This window comes from Anser brachyrhynchus, assembly GCF_964034855.1.
Source record: "Anser brachyrhynchus genome assembly, contig: SCAFFOLD_161, whole genome shotgun sequence".
Classification (NCBI taxonomy): domain Eukaryota; kingdom Metazoa; phylum Chordata; class Aves; order Anseriformes; family Anatidae; genus Anser; species Anser brachyrhynchus.
Window position 1 is genome coordinate 240,001 of NW_027663718.1, and position 17,500 is coordinate 257,500.

The 17,500-nt window shown below is 50.8% G+C and overlaps 1 long non-coding RNA gene across 1 annotated transcript in view; it reads right to left on the bottom strand.

The window, feature by feature from the left end:
- The window catches only part of LOC308186928, a 25,013-nt gene that overhangs the window by 6,022 nt on the left and 1,491 nt on the right, over positions 1-17,500 (bottom strand). The gene's annotated exons all lie outside the window — the stretch shown is intronic.

The window sequence follows — 17,500 nt, forward strand, 5'->3', positions numbered from 1 at the left end:
CACGTACGGTGCCACTTTCTGCCATCCAAAAGTGCTCTCAGCGGAAGCCTTTGGGTACACCTGAACTCCCTGGGGGAGCCTTTACGCAACCCCACACTCAACAGGACTCTGCGTCTTCACTCTTTCCTAACAACCCTAAACATAACCCTAACCGCAACAAGAAGCTGAACCCGAGTTAGACCCGAAAAAACACGTACGGTGCCACTTTCTGCCATCAAAAAGTGCTCTCAGCGGAAGCCTTTGGGTACACCTGAACTCCCTGGGGGAGCCTTTACGCAACCCCACACTCAACAGGACTCTGCGTCTTCACTCTTTCCTAACAACCCTAAACATAACCCTAACCGCAACAAGAAGCTGAACCCGAGTTAGACCCGAAAAAACACGTACGGTGCCACTTTCTGCCATCAAAAAGTGCTCTCAGCGGAAGCCTTAGGGTACACCTGAACTCCCTGGGGGAGCCTTTACGCAACCCCACACTCAACAGGACTCTGCGTCTTCACTCTTTCCAAACAACCCTAAACATAACCCTAACCGCAACAAGAAGCTCAACCCGAGTTAGACCCGAAAAAACACGTACGGTGCCACTTTCTGCCATCAAAAAGTGCTCTCAGCGGAAGCCTTTGGGTACACCTGAACTCCCTGGGGGAGCCTTTACGCAACCCCACACTCAACAGGACTCTGCGTCTTCACTCTTTCCTAACAACCCTAAACATAACCCTAACCGGAACAAGAAGCTGAACCCGAGTTAGACCCGAAAAAACACGTACGGTGCCACTTTCTGCCATCAAAAAGTGCTCTCAGCGGAAGCCTTTGGGTACACCTGAACTCCCTGGGGGAGCCTTTATGCAACCCCACACTCAACAGGACTCTGCGTCTTCACTCTTTCCTAACAACCCTAAACATAACCCTTACCGCAACAAGAAGCTGAACCCGAGTTAGACCCGAAAAAACACGTACGGTGCCACTTTCTGCCATCAAAAAGTGCTCTCAGCGGAAGCCTTTGGGTACACCTGAACTCCCTGGGGGAGCCTTTACGCAACCCCACACTCAACAGGACTCTGCGTCTTCACTCTTTCCTAACAACCCTAAACATAACCCTAACCGCAACAAGAAGCTGAACCCGAGTTAGACCCGAAAAAACACGTACGGTGCCACTTTCTGCCATCAAAAAGTGCTCTCAGCGGAAGCCTTTGGGTACACCTGAACTCCCTGGGGGAGCCTTTACGCAACCCCACACTCAACAGGACTCTGCGTCTTCACTCTTTCCTAACAACCCTAAACATAATCCTAACCGCAACAAGAAGCTGAACCCGAGTTAGACCCGAAAAAACACGTACGGTGCCACTTTCTGCCATCAAAAAGTGCTCTCAGCGGAAGCCTTAGGGTACACCTGAACTCCCTGGGGGAGCCTTTACGCAACCCCACACTCAACAGGACTCTGCGTCTTCACTCTTTCCAAACAACCCTAAACATAACCCTAACCGCAACAAGAAGCTCAACCCGAGTTAGACCCGAAAAAACACGTACGGTGCCACTTTCTGCCATCAAAAAGTGCTCTCAGCGGAAGCCTTTGGGTACACCTGAACACCCTGGGGGAGCCTTTACGCAACCCCACACTCAACAGGACTCTGCATCTTCACTCTTTCCTAACAAACATAAACATAACCCTAACCGGAACAAGAAGCTGAACCCGAGTTAGACCCGAAAAAACACGTACGGTGCCACTTTCTGCCATCAAAAAGTGCTCTCAGCGGAAGCCTTTGGGTACACCTGAACTCCCTGGGGGAGCCTTTATGCAACCCCACACTCAACAGGACTCTGCGTCTTCACTCTTTCCTAACAACCCTAAACATAACCCTTACCGCAACAAGAAGCTGAACCCGAGTTAGACCCGAAAAAACACGTACGGTGCCACTTTCTGCCATCAAAAAGTGCTCTCAGCGGAAGCCTTTGGGTACACCTGAACTCCCTGGGGGAGCCTTTACGCAACCCCACACTCAACAGGACTCTGCGTCTTCACTCTTTCCTAACAACCCTAAACATAACCCTAACCGCAACAAGAAGCTGAACCCGAGTTAGACCCGAAAAAACACGTACGGTGCCACTTTCTGCCATCAAAAAGTGCTCTCAGCGGAAGCCTTTGGGTACACCTGAACTCCCTGGGGGAGCCTTTACGCAACCCCACACTCAACAGGACTCTGCGTCTTCACTCTTTCCTAACAACCCTAAACATAATCCTAACCGCAACAAGAAGCTGAACCCGAGTTAGACCCGAAAAAACACGTACGGTGCCACTTTCTGCCATCAAAAAGTGCTCTCAGCGGAAGCCTTTGGGTACACCTGAACTCCCTGGGGGAGCCTTTACGCAACCCCACACTCAACAGGACTCTGCATCTTCACTCTTTCCTAACAAACATAAACATAACCCTAACCGGAACAAGAAGCTGAACCCGAGTTAGACCCGAAAAAACACGTACGGTGCCACTTTCTGCCATCAAAAAGTGCTCTCAGCGGAAGCCTTTGGGTACACCTGAACTCCCTGGGGGAGCCTTTATGCAACCCCACACTCAACAGGACTCTGCGTCTTCACTCTTTCCTAACAACCCTAAACATAACCCTTACCGCAACAAGAAGCTGAACCCGAGTTAGACCCGAAAAAACACGTACGGTGCCACTTTCTGCCATCAAAAAGTGCTCTCAGCGGAAGCCTTTGGGTACACCTGAACTCCCTGGGGGAGCCTTTACGCAACCCCACACTCAACAGGACTCTGCGTCTTCACTCTTTCCTAACAACCCTAAACATAACCCTAACCGCAACAAGAAGCTGAACCCGAGTTAGACCCGAAAAAACACGTACGGTGCCACTTTCTGCCATCAAAAAGTGCTCTCAGCGGAAGCCTTTGGGTACACCTGAACTCCCTGGGGGAGCCTTTACGCAACCCCACACTCAACAGGACTCTGCGTCTTCACTCTTTCCTAACAACCCTAAACATAATCCTAACCGCAACAAGAAGCTGAACCCGAGTTAGACCCGAAAAAACACGTACGGTGCCACTTTCTGCCATCAAAAAGTGCTCTCAGCGGAAGCCTTTGGGTACACCTGAACTCCCTGGGGGAGCCTTTACGCAACCCCACACTCAACAGGACTCTGCGTCTTCACTCTTTCCTAGCAACCCTAAACATAAGCCTAACCGGAACAAGAAGCTGAACCCGAGTTAGACCCGAAAAAACACGTACGGTGCCACTTTCTGCCATCAAAAAGTGCTCTCAGCGGAAGCCTTTGGGTACACCTGAACTCCCTGGGGGAGCCTTTACACAACCCCACACTCAACAGGACTCTGCGTCTTCACTCTTTCCAAACAACCCTAAACATAACCCTTACCGGAACAAGAAGCTGAACCCGAGTTAGACCCGAAAAAACACGTACGGTGCCACTTTCTGCCATCAAAAAGTGCTCTCAGCGGAAGCCTTTGGGTACACCTGACCTCCCTGGGGGAGACTTTACGCAACCCCACACTCAACAGGACTCTGCGTCTTCACTCTTTCCTAACAACCCTAAACATAACCCTAACCGCAACAAGAAGCTGAACCCGAGTTAGACCCGAAAAAACACGTACGGTGCCACTTTCTGCCATCAAAAAGTGCTCTCAGCGGAAGCCTTTGGGAACACCTGAACTCCCTGGGGGAGCCTTTACGCAACCCCACACTCAACAGGACTCTGCGTCTTCACTCTTTCCTAACAACCCTAAACATAACCCTAACCGCAACAAGAAGCTGAACCCGAGTTAGACCCGAAAAAACACGTACGGTGCCACTTTCTGCCATCAAAAAGTGCTCTCAGCGGAAGCCTTTGGGTACACCTGAACTCCCTGGGGGAGCCTTTACGCAACCCCACACTCAACAGGACTCTGCGTCTTCACTCTTTCCTAACAACCCTAAACATAACCCTAACCGCAACAAGAAGCTGAACCCGAGTTAGACCGGAAAAAACACGTACGGTGCCACTTTCTGCCATCAAAAAGTGCTCTCAGCGGAAGCCTTTGGGTACACCTGAACTCCCTGGGGGAGCCTTTACGCAACCCCACACTCAACAGGACTCTGCGTCTTCACTCTTTCCAAACAACCCTAAACATAACCCTTACCGGAACAAGAAGCTGAACCCGAGTTAGACCCGAAAAAACACGTACGGTGCCACTTTCTGCCATCAAAAAGTGCTCTCAGCGGAAGCCTTTGGGTACACCTGACCTCCCTGGGGGAGACTTTACGCAACCCCACACTCAACAGGACTCTGCGTCTTCACTCTTTTCTAACAACCCTAAACATAACCCTAACCGCAACAAGAAGCTGAACCCGAGTTAGACCCGAAAAAACACGTACGGTGCCACTTTCTGCCATCAAAAAGTGCTCTCAGCGGAAGCCTTTGGGAACACCTGAACTCCCTGGGGGAGCCTTTACGCAACCCCACACTCAACAGGACTCTGCGTCTTCACTCTTTCCTAACAACCCTAAACATAACCCTAACCGCAACAAGAAGCTGAACCCGAGTTAGACCCGAAAAAACACGTACGGTGCCACTTTCTGCCATCAAAAAGTGCTCTCAGCGGAAGCCTTTGGGTACACCTGGACTCCCTGGGGGAGCCTTTACGCAACCCCACACTCAACAGGACTCTGCGTCTTCACTCTTTCCTAACAACCCTAAACATAACCCTAACCGCAACAAGAAGCTGAACCCGAGTTAGACCCGAAAAAACACGTACGGTGCCACTTTCTGCCATCAAAAAGTGCTCTCAGCGGAAGCCTTTGGGTACACCTGAACTCCCTGGGGGAGCCTTTACGCAACCCCACACTCAACAGGACTCTGCGTCTTCACTCTTTCCTAACAACCCTAAACATAACCCTAACCGCAACAAGAAGCTGAACCCGAGTTAGACCCGAAAAAACACGTACGGTGCCACTTTCTGCCATCAAAAAGTGCTCTCAGCGGAAGCCTTTGGGTACACTTGAACTCCCTGGGGGAGCCTTTACGCAACCCCACACTCAACAGGACTCTGCGTCTTCACTCTTTCCTAACAACCCTAAACATAACCCTAACCGCAACAAGAAGCTGAACCCGAGTTAGACCCGAAAAAACACGTACGGTGCCACTTTCTGCCATCAAAAAGTGCTCTCAGCGGAAGCCTTTGGGTACACCTGAACTCCCTAGGGGAGCTTTTACGCAACCCCACACTCAACAGGACTCTGCGTCTTGCCTCTTTCCTAACAACCCTAAACATATCCCTAACCGGAACAAGAAGCTGAACCCGAGTTAGACCCGAAAAAACACGTACGGTGCCACTTTCTGCCATCAAAAAGTGCTCTCAGCGGAAGCCTTTGGGTACACCTGAACTCCCTGGGGGAGCCTTTACGCAACCCCACACTCAACAGGACTCTGCGTCTTCACTCTTTCCTAACAACCCTAAACATAACCCTAACCGCAACAAGAAGCTGAACCCGAGTTAGACCCGAAAAAACACGTACGGTGCCACTTTCTGCCATCAAAAAGTGCTCTCAGCGGAAGCCTTTGGGTACACCTGAACTCCCTGGGGGAGCCTTTACGCAACCCCACACTCAACAGGACTCTGCGTCTTCACGCTTTCCTAACAACCCTAAACATAACCCTAACCGCAACAAGAAGCTGAACCCGAGTTAGACCCGAAAAAACACGTACGGTGCCACTTTCTGCCATCAAAAAGTGCTCTCAGTGGAAGCCTTTGGGTACACCTGAACTCCCTGGGGGAGCCTTTACGCAACCCCACACTCAACAGGACTCTGCGTCTTCACTCTTTCCTAACAACCCTAAACATAACCCTAACCGGAACAAGAAGCTGAACCCGAGTTAGACCCGAAAAAACACGTACGGTGCCACTTTCTGCCATCAAAAAGTGCTCTCAGCGGAAGCCTTTGGGTACACCTGAACTCCCTGGGGGAGCCTTTACGCAACCCCACACTCAACAGGACTCTGCGTCTTCACTCTTTCCTAACAACCCTAAACATAACCCTAACCGCAACAAGAAGCTGAACCCGAGTTAGACCCGAAAAAACACGTACGGTGCCACTTTCTGCCATCAAAAAGTGCTCTCAGCGGAAGCCTTTGGGTACACCTGAACTCCCTGGGGGAGCCTTTACGCAACCCCACACTCAACAGGACTCTGCGTCTTCACTCTTTCCTAACAACCCTAAACATAACCCTAACCGCAACAAGAAGCTGAACCCGAGTTAGACCCGAAAAAACACGTACGGTGCCACTTTCTGCCATCAAAACGTGCTCTCAGCGGAAGCCTTAGGGTACACCTGAACTCCCTGGGGGAGCCTTTACGCAACCCCACACTCAACAGGACTCTGCGTCTTCACTCTTTCCAAACAACCCTAAACATAACCCTAACCGCAACAAGAAGCTCAACCCGAGTTAGACCCGAAAAAACACGTACGGTGCCACTTTCTGCCATCAAAAAGTGCTCTCAGCGGAAGCCTTTGGGTACACCTGAACTCCCTGGGGGAGCCTTTACGCAACCCCACACTCAACAGGACTCTGCATCTTCACTCTTTCCTAACAACCCTAAACATAACCCTAACCGGAACAAGAAGCTGAACCCGAGTTAGACCCGAAAAAACACGTACGGTGCCACTTTCTGCCATCAAAAAGTGCTCTCAGCGGAAGCCTTTGGGTACACCTGAACTCCCTGGGGGAGCCTTTATGCAACCCCACACTCAACAGGACTCTGCGTCTTCACTCTTTCCTAACAACCCTAAACATAACCCTAACCGCAACAAGAAGCTGAACCCGAGTTAGACCCGAAAAAACACGTACGGTGCCACTTTCTGCCATCAAAAAGTGCTCTCAGCGGAAGCCTTTGGGTACACCTGAACTCCCTGGGGGAGCCTTTACGCAACCCCACACTCAACAGGACTCTGCGTCTTCACTCTTTCCTAACAACCCTAAACATAACCCTAACCGCAACAAGAAGCTGAACCCGAGTTAGACCCGAAAAAACACGTACGGTGCCACTTTCTGCCATCCAAAAGTGCTCTCAGCGGAAGCCTTTGGGTACACCTGAACTCCCTGGGGGAGCCTTTACGCAACCCCACACTCAACAGGACTCTGCGTCTTCACTCTTTCCTAACAACCCTAAACATAATCCTAACCGCAACAAGAAGCTGAACCCGAGTTAGACCCGAAAAAACACGTACGGTGCCACTTTCTGCCATCAAAAAGTGCTCTCAGCGGAAGCCTTTGGGTACACCTGAACTCCCTGGGGGAGCCTTTACGCAACCCCACACTCAACAGGACTCTGCGTCTTCACTCTTTCCTAGCAACCCTAAACATAAGCCTAACCGGAACAAGAAGCTCAACCCGAGTTAGACCCGAAAAAACACGTACGGTGCCACTTTCTGCCATCAAAAAGTGCTCTCAGCGGAAGCCTTTGGGTACACCTGAACTCCCTGGGGGAGCCTTTACACAACCCCACACTCAACAGGACTCTGCGTCTTCACTCTTTCCTAGCAACCCTAAACATAAGCCTAACCGGAACAAGAAGCTGAACCCGAGTTAGACCCGAAAAAACACGTACGGTGCCACTTTCTGCCATCAAAAAGTGCTCTCAGCGGAAGCCTTTGGGTACACCTGAACTCCCTGGGGGAGCCTTTACACAACCCCACACTCAACAGGACTCTGCGTCTTCACTCTTTCCAAACAACCCTAAACATAACCCTTACCGGAACAAGAAGCTGAACCCGAGTTAGACCCGAAAAAACACGTACGGTGCCACTTTCTGCCATCAAAAAGTGCTCTCAGCGGAAGCCTTTGGGTACACCTGACCTCCCTGGGGGAGCCTTTACGCAACCCCACACTCAACAGGACTCTGCGTCTTCACTCTTTCCTAACAACCCTAAACATAACCCTAACCGCAACAAGAAGCTGAACCCGAGTTAGACCCGAAAAAACACGTACGGTGCCACTTTCTGCCATCAAAAAGTGCTCTCAGCGGAAGCCTTTGGGAACACCTGAACTCCCTGGGGGAGCCTTTACGCAACCCCACACTCAACAGGACTCTGCGTCTTCACTCTTTCCTAACAACCCTAAACATAACCCTAACCGCAACAAGAAGCTGAACCCGAGTTAGACCCGAAAAAACACGTACGGTGCCACTTTCTGCCATCAAAAAGTGCTCTCAGCGGAAGCCTTTGGGTACACCTGAACTCCCTGGGGGAGCCTTTACGCAACCCCACACTCAACAGGACTCTGCGTCTTCACTCTTTCCTAACAACCCTAAACATAACCCTAACCGCAACAAGAAGCTGAACCCGAGTTAGACCCGAAAAAACACGTACGGTGCCACTTTCTGCCATCCAAAAGTGCTCTCAGCGGAAGCCTTTGGGTACACCTGAACTCCCTGGGGGAGCCTTTACGCAACCCCACACTCAACAGGACTCTGCGTCTTCACTCTTTCCTAACAACCCTAAACATAAACCTAACCGCAACAAGAAGCTGAACCCGAGTTAGACCCGAAAAAACACGTACGGTGCCACTTTCTGCCATCAAAAAGTGCTCTCAGCGGAAGCCTTTGGGTACACCTGACCTCCCTGGGGGAGACTTTACGCAACCCCACACTCAACAGGACTCTGTGTCTTCACTCTTTCCTAACAACCCTAAACATAACCCTAACCGCAACAAGAAGCTGAACCCGAGTTAGACCCGAAAAAACACGTACGGTGCCACTTTCTGCCATCAAAAAGTGCTCTCAGCGGAAGCCTTTGGGTACACCTGAACTCCCTGGGGGAGCCTTTACGCAACCGCACAGTCAACAGGACTCTGCGTCTTCACTCTTTCCTAACAACCCTAAACATAACCCTAACCGCAACAAGAAGCTGAACCCGAGTTAGACCCGAAAAAACACGTACGGTGCCACTTTCTGCCATCAAAAAGTGCTCTCAGCGGAAGCCTTTGGGTACACGTGAACTCCCTGGGGGAGCCTTTACGCAACCCCACACTCAACAGGACTCTGCGTCTTCACTCTTTCCTAACAACCCTAAACATAACCCTAACCGCAACAAGAAGCTCAACCCGAGTTAGACCCGAAAAAACACGTACGGTGCCACTTTCTGCCATCAAAAAGTGCTCTCAGCGGAAGCCTTTGGGTACACCTGAACTCCCTGGGGGAGCCTTTACGCAACCCCACACTCAACAGGACTCTGCGTCTTCACTCTTTCCTAACAACCCTAAACATAACCCTAACCGCAACAAGAAGCTCAACCCGAGTTAGACCCGAAAAAACACGTACGGTGCCACTTTCTGCCATCAAAAAGTGCTCTCAGCGGAAGCCTTTGGGTACACCTGAACTCCCTGGGGGAGCCTTTACGCAACCCCACACTCAACAGGACTCTGCGTCTTCACTCTTTCCTAACAACCCTAAACATAACCCTAACCGCAACAAGAAGCTCAACCCGAGTTAGACCCGAAAAAACACGTACGGTGCCACTTTCTGCCATCAAAAAGTGCTCTCAGCGGAAGCCTTTGGGTACACCTGAACTCCCTGGGGGAGCCTTTACGCAACCCCACACTCAACAGGACTCTGCGTCTTCACTCTTTCCTAACAACCCTAAACATAACCCTAACCGCAACAAGAAGCTGAACCCGAGTTAGACCCGAAAAAACACGTACGGTGCCACTTTCTGCCATCAAAAAGTGCTCTCAGCGGAAGCCTTTGGGAACACCTGAACTCCCTGGGGGAGCCTTTACGCAACCCCACACTCAACAGGACTCTGCGTCTTCACTCTTTCCTAACAACCCTAAACATAACCCTAACCGCAACAAGAAGCTGAACCCGAGTTAGACCCGAAAAAACACGTACGGTGCCACTTTCTGCCATCAAAAAGTGCTCTCAGCGGAAGCCTTTGGGTACACCTGAACTCCCTGGGGGAGCCTTTACGCAACCCCACACTCAACAGGACTCTGCGTCTTCACTCTTTCCTAACAACCCTAAACATAACCCTAACCGCAACAAGAAGCTGAACCCGAGTTAGACCCGAAAAAACACGTACGGTGCCACTTTCTGCCATCAAAAAGTGCTCTCAGCGGAAGCCTTTGGGTACACCTGAACTCCCTGGGGGAGCCTTTACGCAACCCCACACTCAACAGGACTCTGCGTCTTCACTCTTTCCTAACAACCCTAAACATAACCCTAACCGCAACAAGAAGCTGAACCCGAGTTAGACCCAAAAAAACATGTACGGTGCCACTTTCTGCCATCCAAAAGTGCTCTCAGCGGAAGCCTTTGGGTACACCTGAACTCCCTGGGGGAGCCTTTACGCAACCCCACACTCAACAGGACTCTGCGTCTTCACTCTTTCCTAACAACCCTAAACATAACCCTAACCGCAACAAGAAGCTGAACCCGAGTTAGACCCGAAAAAACACGTACGGTGCCACTTTCTGCCATCAAAAAGTGCTCTCAGCGGAAGCCTTTGGGTACACGTGAACTCCCTGGGGGAGCCTTTACGCAACCCCACACTCAACAGGACTCTGCGTCTTCACTCTTTCCTAACAACCCTAAACATAACCCTAACCGCAACAAGAAGCTCAACCCGAGTTAGACCCGAAAAAACACGTACGGTGCCACTTTCTGCCATCAAAAAGTGCTCTCAGCGGAAGCCTTTGGGTACACCTGAACTCCCTGGGGGAGCCTTTACGCAACCCCACACTCAACAGGACTCTGCGTCTTCACTCTTTCCTAACAACCCTAAACATAACCCTAACCGCAACAAGAAGCTGAACCCGAGTTAGACCCGAAAAAACACGTACGGTGCCACTTTCTGCCATCAAAAAGTGCTCTCAGCGGAAGCCTTTGGGTACACCTGAACTCCCTGGGGGAGCCTTTACGCAACCCCACACTCAACAGGACTCTGCGTCTTCACTCTTTCCTAACAACCCTAAACATAACCCTAACCGCAACAAGAAGCTGAACCCGAGTTAGACCCGAAAAAACACGTACGGTGCCACTTTCTGCCATCAAAAAGTGCTCTCAGCGGAAGCCTTTGGGTACACCTGAACTCCCTGGGGGAGCCTTTACGCAACCCCACACTCAACAGGACTCTGCGTCTTCGCTCTTTCCTAACAACCCTAAACATAACCCTAACCGCAACAAGAAGCTGAACCCGAGTTAGACCCGAAAAAACACTTACGGTGCCACTTTTTGCCATCAAAAAGTGCTCTCAGCGGAAGCCTTTGGGTACACCTGAACTCCCTGGGGGAGCCTTTACGCAACCCCACACTCAACAGGACTCTGCGTCTTCACTCTTTCCTAACAACCCTAAACATAACCCTAACCGCAACAAGAAGCTGAACCCGAGTTAGACCCGAAAAAACACGTACGGTGCCACTTTCTGCCATCCAAAAGTGCTCTCAGCGGAAGCCTTTGGGTACACGTGAACTCCCTGGGGGAGCCTTTACGCAACCCCACACTCAACAAGACTCTGCGTCTTCACTCTTTCCTAACAACCCTAAACATAACCCTAACCGCAACTAGAAGCTGAACCCGAGTTAGACCCGAAAAAACACGTACGGTGCCACTTTCTGCCATCAAAAAGTGCTCTCAGCGGAAGCCTTTGGGTACACCTGAACTCCCTGGGGGAGCCTTTACGCAACCCCACACTCAACAGGACTCTGCGTCTTCACTCTTTCCTAACAACCCTAAACATAACCCTAACCGCAACAAGAAGCTGAACCCGAGTTAGACCCGAAAAAACACGTACGGTGCCACTTTCTGCCATCAAAAAGTGCTCTCAGCGGAAGCCTTTGGGTACACCTGAACTCCCTGGGGGAGCCTTTACGCAACCCCACACTCAACAGGACTCTGCGTCTTCGCTCTTTCCTAACAACCCTAAACATAACCCTAACCGCAACAAGAAGCTGAACCCGAGTTAGACCCGAAAAAACACGTACGGTGCCACTTTCTGCCATCCAAAAGTGCTCTCAGCGGAAGCCTTTGGGTACACCTGAACTCCCTGGGGGAGCCTTTACGCAACCGCACAGTCAACAGGACTCTGCGTCTTCACTCTTTCCTAACAACCCTAAACATAACCCTAACCGCAACAAGAAGCTGAACCCGAGTTAGACCCGAAAAAACACGTACGGTGCCACTTTCTGCCATCAAAAAGTGCTCTCAGCGGAAGCCTTTGGGTACACCTGAACTCCCTGGGGGAGCCTTTACGCAACCTCACACTCAACAGGACTCTGCGTCTTCACTCTTTCCTAACAACCCTAAACATAACCCTAACCGCAACAAGAAGCTGAACCCGAGTTAGACCCGAAAAAACACGTACGGTGCCACTTTCTGCCATCAAAAAGTGCTCTCAGCGGAAGCCTTTGGGTACACCTGAACTCCCTGGGGGAGCCTTTACGCAACCCCACACTCAACAGGACTCTGCGTCTTCACTCTTTCCTAACAACCCTAAACATAACCCTAACCGCAACAAGAAGCTGAACCCGAGTTAGACCCGAAAAAACACGTACGGTGCCACTTTCTGCCATCAAAAAGTGCTCTCAGCGGAAGCCTTTGGGTACACCTGAACTCCCTGGGGAGCCTTTACGCAACCCCACACTCAACAGGACTCTGCGTCTTCACTCTTTCCTAACAACCCTAAACATAACCCTAACAGGAACAAGAAGCTCAACCCGAGTTAGACCCGAAAAAACACGTACGGTGCATCTTTCTGCCATCAAAAAGTGCTCTCAGCGGAAGCCTTTGGGTACACCTCTGAACTCCCTGGGGGAGCCTTTACGCAACCGCACAGTCAACAGGACTCTGCGTCTTCACTCTTTCCTAACAACCCTAAACATAACCCTAACCGCAACAAGAAGCTGAACCCGAGTTAGACCCGAAAAAACACGTACGGTGCCACTTTCTGCCATCAAAAAGTGCTCTCAGCGGAAGCCTTTGGGTACACGTGAACTCCCTGGGGGAGCCTTTACGCAACCCCACACTCAACAGGACTCTGCGTCTTCACTCTTTCCTAACAACCCTAAACATAACCCTAACCGCAACAAGAAGCTGAACCCGAGTTAGACCCGAAAAAAACACGTACGGTGCCACTTTCTGCCATCAAAAAGTGCTCTCAGCGGAAGCCTTTGGGTACACCTGAACTCCCTGGGGGAGCCTTTACGCAACCCCACACTCAACAGGACTCTGCGTCTTCACTCTTTCCTAACAACCCTAAACATAACCCTAACCGCAACAAGAAGCTGAACCCGAGTTAGACCCGAAAAAACACGTACGGTGCCACTTTCTGCCATCAAAAAGTGCTCTCAGCGGAAGCCTTTGGGTACACCTGAACTCCCTGGGGGAGCCTTTACGCAACCCCACACTCAACAGGACTCTGCGTCTTCACTCTTTCCTAACAACCCTAAACATAACCCTAACCGCAACAAGAAGCTGAACCCGAGTTAGACCCGAAAAAACACGTACGGTGCCACTTTCTGCCATCAAAAAGTGCTCTCAGCGGAAGCCTTTGGGTACACCTGAACTCCCTGGGGGAGCCTTTACGCAACCCCACACTCAACAGGACTCTGCGTCTTCACTCTTTCCTAACAACCCTAAACATAACCCTAACCGCAACAAGAAGCTGAACCCGAGTTAGACCCGAAAAAACACGTACGGTGCCACTTTCTGCCATCAAAAAGTGCTCTCAGCGGAAGCCTTTGGGTACACCTGAACTCCCTGGGGGAGCCTTTACGCAACCCCACACTCAACAGGACTCTGCGTCTTCACTCTTTCCTAACAACCCTAAACATAACCCTAACCGCAACAAGAAGCTGAACCCGAGTTAGACCCGAAAAAACACGTACGGTGCCACTTTCTGCCATCCAAAAGTGCTCTCAGCGGAAGCCTTTGGGTACACCTGAACTCCCTGGGGGAGCCTTTACGCAACCCCACACTCAACAGGACTCTGCGTCTTCACTCTTTCCTAACAACCCTAAACATAACCCTAACCGCAACAAGAAGCTGAACCCGAGTTAGACCCGAAAAAACACGTACGGTGCCACTTTCTGCCATCAAAAAGTGCTCTCAGCGGAAGCCTTTGGGTACACCTGAACTCCCTGGGGGAGCCTTTACGCAACCCCACACTCAACAGGACTCTGCGTCTTCACTCTTTCCTAACAACCCTAAACATAACCCTAACCGCAACAAGAAGCTGAACCCGAGTTAGACCCGAAAAAACACGTACGGTGCCACTTTCTGCCATCAAAAAGTGCTCTCAGCGGAAGCCTTTGGGTACACCTGAACTCCCTGGGGGAGCCTTTACGCAACCCCACACTCAACAGGACTCTGCGTCTTCGCTCTTTCCTAACAACCCTAAACATAACCCTAACCGCAACAAGAAGCTGAACCCGAGTTAGACCCGAAAAAACACGTATGGTGCCACTTTCTGCCATCAAAAAGTGCTCTCAGCGGAAGCCTTTGGGTACACCTGAACTCCCTGGGGGAGCCTTTACGCAACCCCACACTCAACAGGACTCTGCGTCTTCACTCTTTCCTAACAACCCTAAACATAACCCTAACCGCAACAAGAAGCTGAACCCGAGTTAGACCCGAAAAAACACGTACGGTGCCACTTTCTGCCATCAAAAAGTGCTCTCAGCGGAAGCCTTTGGGTACACCTGAACTCCCTGGGGGAGCCTTTACGCAACCCCACACTCAACAGGACTCTGCGTCTTCACTCTTTCCTAACAACCCTAAACATAACCCTAACCGCAACAAGAAGCTGAACCCGAGTTAGACCCGAAAAAACACGTACGGTGCCACTTTCTGCCATCAAAAAGTGCTCTCAGCGGAAGCCTTTGGGTACACCTGAACTCCCTGGGGGAGCCTTTACGCAACCCCACACTCAACAGGACTCTGCGTCTTCACTCTTTCCTAACAACCCTAAACATAACCCTAACCGCAACAAGAAGCTGAACCCGAGTTAGACCCGAAAAAACACGTACGATGCCACTTTCTGCCATCAAAAAGTGCTCTCAGCGGAAGCCTTTGGGTACACCTGAACTCCCTGGGGGAGCCTTTACGCAACCGCACACTCAACAGGACTCTGCGTCTTCACTCTTTCCTAACAACCCTAAACATAACCCTAACCGCAACAAGAAGCTGAACCCGAGTTAGACCCGAAAAAACACGTACGGTGCCACTTTCTGCCATCAAAAAGTGCTCTCAGCGGAAGCCTTTGGGTACACCTGAACTCCCTGGGGGAGCCTTTACGCAACCCCACACTCAACAGGACTCTGCGTCTTCACTCTTTCCTAACAACCCTAAACATAACCCTAACCGCAACAAGAAGCTCAACCCGAGTTAGACCCGAAAAAACACGTACGGTGCCACTTTCTGCCATCAAAAAGTGCTCTCAGCGGAAGCCTTTGGGAACACCTGAACTCCCTGGGGGAGCCTTTACACAACCCCACACTCAACAGGACTCTGCGTCTTCACTCTTTCCTAACAACCCTAAACATAACCCTAACCGCAACAAGAAGCTGAACCCGAGTTAGACCCGAAAAAACACGTACGGTGCCACTTTCTGCCATCAAAAAGTGCTCTCAGCGGAAGCCTTTGGGTACACCTGAACTCCCTGGGGGAGCCTTTACGCAACCCCACACTCAACAGGACTCTGTGTCTTCACTCTTTCCTAACAACCCTAAACATAACCCTAACCGCAACAAGAAGCTCAACCCGATTTAGACCCGAAAAAACACGTACGGTGCCACTTTCTGCCATCAAAAAGTGCTCTCAGCGGAAGCCTTTGGGTACACCTGAACTCCCTGGGGGAGCCTTTACGCAACCCCACACTCAACAGGACTCTGCGTCTTCACTCTTTCCTAACAACCCTAAACATAACCCTAACCGCAACAAGAAGCTCAACCCGAGTTAGACCCGAAAAAACACGTACGGTGCCACTTTCTGCCATCCAAAAGTGCTCTCAGCGGAAGCCTTTGGGTACACCTGAACTCCCTGGGGGAGCCTTTACGCAACCCCACACTCAACAGGACTCTGCGTCTTCACTCTTTCCTAACAACCCTAAACATAACCCTAACCGCAACAAGAAGCTGAACCCGAGTTAGACCCGAAAAAACACGTACGGTGCCACTTTCTGCCATCAAAAAGTGCTCTCAGCGGAAGCCTTTGGGAACACCTGAACTCCCTGGGGGAGCCTTTACACAACCCCACACTCAACAGGACTCTGCGTCTTCACTCTTTCCTAACAACCCTAAACATAAGCCTAACCGGAACAAGAAGCTCAACCCGAGTTAGACCCGAAAAAACACGTACGGTGCCACTTTCTGCCATCAAAAAGTGCTCTCAGCGGAAGCCTTTGGGTACACGTGAACTCCCTGGGGGAGCCTTTACGCAACCCCACACTCAACAGGACTCTGCGTCTTCACTCTTTCCTAACAACCCTAAACATAACCCTAACCGCAACAAGAAGCTGAACCCGAGTTAGACCCGAAAAAACACGTACGGTGCCACTTTCTGCCATCAAAAAGTGCTCTCAGCGGAAGCCTTTGGGTACACCTGAACTCCCTGGGGGAGCCTTTACGCAACCCCACACTCAACAGGACTCTGCGTCTTCACTCTTTCCTAACAACCCTAAACATAACCCTAACCGCAACAAGAAGCTGAACCCGAGTTAAACCCGAAAAAACACGTACGGTGACACTTTCTGCCATCAAAAAGTGCTCTCAGCGGAAGCCTTTGGGTACACCTGAACTCCCTGGGGGAGCCTTTACGCAACCCCACACTCAACAGGACTCTGCGTCTTCACTCTTTCCTAACAACCCTAAACATAACCCTAACCGCAACAAGAAGCTGAACCCGAGTTAGACCCGAAAAAACACGTACGGTGCCACTTTCTGCCATCAAAAAGTGCTCTCAGCGGAAGCCTTTGGGTACACCTGAACTCCCTGGGGGAGCCTTTACGCAACCCCGCACTCAACAGGACTCTGCGTCTTCACTCTTTCCTTACAACCCTAAACATAACCCTAACCGCAACAAGAAGCTGAACCCGAGTTAGACCCGAAAAAGCCCGAGCCTTTACGCAACCCCACACTCAACAGAACTCTGTGCCTTCAATATTTCCAAACAACTCTAACCCTAATATTAACACTAAAACTACCACTGCCCCTACAACTAAACCCTAACCAGAACCCTACACCTAACCCTAACTCTAGCCCTAAACACTAAACCTTAAACCCTAAACCCTGAACCCTAACCCTAACCCTAACCCTAACCTTAAATCCTAACACTAAACCCTGACTCAAAACCCTAACCATAACCCTAACCCTAACCGTAACCCTAACCCTAACCCTAACCCTAACCCTAACCCTAACCTCTAAGCCCTAACCCCTAACCTCTAACCATAACCATAACCGTAACCCTAACCCTAACCCTATCCCTAACCCAAACCCTAAACCCTAAACCCT